The sequence below is a fragment of the Galleria mellonella genome, unplaced genomic scaffold (assembly GCF_026898425.1).
Source record: "Galleria mellonella isolate WM207_F2 unplaced genomic scaffold, CSIRO_AGI_GalMel_v1 utg377, whole genome shotgun sequence".
Taxonomy (NCBI): Eukaryota; Metazoa; Arthropoda; class Insecta; order Lepidoptera; family Pyralidae; genus Galleria; species Galleria mellonella.
The window spans coordinates 1,126,519-1,130,000 of NW_026442089.1; positions in this window are offsets into that span (position 1 = coordinate 1,126,519).

Genomic DNA, 3,482 nt, shown 5'->3' on the forward strand with positions numbered 1-3,482 from the left:
TTTTTTAATCAAAATGGCTAATTTTGTCGCAATTGAAGTGAACGGTTTTTTATTGTGGGATGCAATTTTTAATTATTAAGAACTACCAAAGTACCAGAAGGTGAAACATGAAATCTCACACTCAACATTGTAATGTTTCCAAGTAATATACGAGTACTATTGTCACTTTTTTTTTTCTTTCTCTGTCTGCCCAAAAGAATGCCCGTTCAGGCAAGCTTTAAACCAATCCATCAGTAGATACTTTTGCGTCACTATCTGCATGAGAAATAACGAGATCCGGACGTACCATCCCATTATATCGCAAAGTCAACAGCAGGTACCTAATTGTGTAAATATATGTCAAAAGTACATTTGTTTGCTGCGTATAAATAAATATAATGACGTGGATATTATTGTCCTTTTGTTGTTCGCCGATGGATTTTTATTATGAATTTTTCTACATTTGAAAGCGTAACGTATTAAAATTTATTTAATTACCGTTAGCACAGATATAGAATTGAAATTTTTGTATAACGTTAATCGGAATCAAACGTGCAGTATTATTATAATTATGAAGAATTATTATATTGCAAGATTTACGTGTCGGTAGTCGTGTAGGTAGGTACCACTTTCAAGTAAGTGCCCTTTTAAATGTTGCAAACGACGGCGCGGCATCAGGACGCCAGGACGTTGCGACGCGACCTAGTCCCGGCCGTACCATGTACTCCGTTTACCCATGTACCACATTCCTCTAGAATTAAGAGAACTTTTTTTTTCTATTTGTCTGTGGCCTCTTTAAGTAAGTATTCTTATAAATTAATCGGGGTCAAATAGCTTTACTATGAACATTCTTCCGACGAACCTCTCTTTGAAGTGCCAATTTATAACCTTGTATCAATTTTATAGTACCTTAATAAACAATAATCGCGAGTGGTTTTTTTTTTTTTTTAGTGAACTACTTCATTCAATTTTTGTTTTTGTCCACTAATGTTGCTGGAGACTGTACTGGACCTGGATATATTTTTACTTTATTTTGTACTGTTTCAATTTTTAAGAAATTAATGGATGGCGTTTAACGCCGTATTCTCAATTTTTTTCTACAAGTATTTGCAAAGGCGGTGCGTCGCTTTCTGCATTTATTTTCAAAATCAACAATTAAATAACTTTTTTTTTTTTTTTTTTTTTTTGTTTTCATACTGACTGGATTACAAAACAACTCCTCTTGGAATAGTATTCGTAATTCTATTAGGTACTTAGGTACTTATTTATATTTTCCCAATGAAAGAAATATTCTATTAATGTTCTGATTTATTGTTATAATTTCTATTTTAAATGATATTGTAAATTGCTAGACAAGGGTGAAAATTATATTTGAATAATAATAAATTATATATATATATATATATATATATATATATATATAGTCAAAATTTTTAATACAGTACGGTGATGTGTGTATTTTATGACTTCTTAAATTTAAAAAGAAAATCGTATTTGTAAATATTGTACAAATGAATTCAAAACTCATAATAATAGCATTATTATTGTTCGCAACTCAAAGGTTAAGTTGTTTTTTTTTTTTTTTTTTTTTTTTTTTTTTTTTTTTTTACAATGTAACAGCGCGGCGGGTGGCTGCAACGGACTGTCACTGTATATAATTATATGTAAATATATTGAACATTGTGACACATGTATTTATTCCGTCAATCTTATTACATTGAGATAAATTACTAATTATCTATATTTATTGTTTCAAAAGAAATATTGTAAAATTGTTTTCATATAATTAAAAACGTGCGAAAATATTGTCGTTTTATTTCCTCGTTTAGATATATTTTATGTATAATTGGTAGGACCAGGCGGCTGCAGAGACGAGCCGATGTGTTCACAACTGACAACACATCGCCACAGTATAGCATGATCTGTACATGCAAAGTTACAAACAAACAAACAAACAAAATATATAATACGAGTTAATAGTGGAACATATGAACGCAGCGTGTACAGTGCTACCTTAACTACTAATAAATGTCGTAATAAAACAACTACTTTCTCATTACATCTAATATATAAAATTCTCGTGTCGCGGTGTTTGTTACCAAACTCCTCCGAAACGGCTTTACCGTTTTCTATGAAATTTTGTATGCATATTAGGTAGGTCTGAGAATCGGCCAACATCTATTTTTCATACCCCTCAATGATAAGGGTGACCTACACCTTATTTTTTTTTTTTTTTTTTTTTTTTTTTTTTTTTTTTTTTTTTTTTTTTTTCTGTCACTGTCATAGCAGTGACTGTAATACGTCATCATATCATTTTAACTTTTCAGTGCAACTTTCATGTTAATTTTATTCTCATAGTGAATTTATTATTTTTTTTTTTTTTTTTTTTTTTTTTTTTTTTTTTTTTTTTTTTTTTTTTTTTTAAGTTGCTATTAAGTGATCATTGGTACTTTGAACAAGGCATATTTAATTCTACGTTCAAAATCAAAGACTAAGTTTATCACAAAGTGGGCTCATTGCATACATAATAAAAAAAAAAAAAAAGCTGATAATGAAAAACGTTATCGAAATTCAGAAGCGAATATATATTGCTACCACGAATTGCGAATATATATTGTATATTAAATCATTTACTAGTATTTAATCTGAGTTATGTACAATAAAGATTTTTACAATACAATCCCTATAATTACTACAGATATGCCAATTAAATTCAAATGCATTTAATTCCCAATTAGATTGGCATTCGCAATGACGATCAATAAGTCTCAAGGCACACCAGGCCAAACGTTGTCTGTTTGTGACTTAGATTTGGGTACACCATGCTTTTCCCACAACTACATGTAGCATGTTCTCGCGTGGGGAAACCTTTCAGATTATTTGTATTGGCTAAAAAGAACTGACCAAAAATATTGTAGTCTCCATTCGCTGAGAGATTAATCTTTGTTGATTTTTCAAATATACAAAAAAATAATAAATTATCGGTGTTGTCAATCTATAAATATTGAAATTTAATATGTATTTGTTTATTATGTATTATGAATAGTTTTATTAACATAAATAAAATAATTTAATTGCCTACAACACTTCATTCCTCTTTCGATTATAATTACATCCTAACACACCTATAGTGTTAGGATATAATTATAATCGATTATATCTATTTTTGATTGAAATAAAAAAAAATATTTTCTAAAAATAATGTATATGGCAAAACAACGTCTGCAGGGTCAGCTAGTAATTTATAAAAATAGCAATCAATAGCGGCTCAAGCAGGGAACCCTGCGGTCTCTGAGTAGGTAGAATGTGGCCTGTTTAAACAGGCCACATAGGGCCATGGCGATCCGCATTATACGCGGATACCGCACTATCTCCACGGAGGCGGCGTGTACGATGGGCGGGCTTGCCGCCCTAGGAGTTGGAGACCAATGCCTGTGCGTCGGTCTATGAGCGGCGTGCGGAGCAGAGGCGCCAGGACGCCGAGTCTTCCAGCCTGGAAGTTG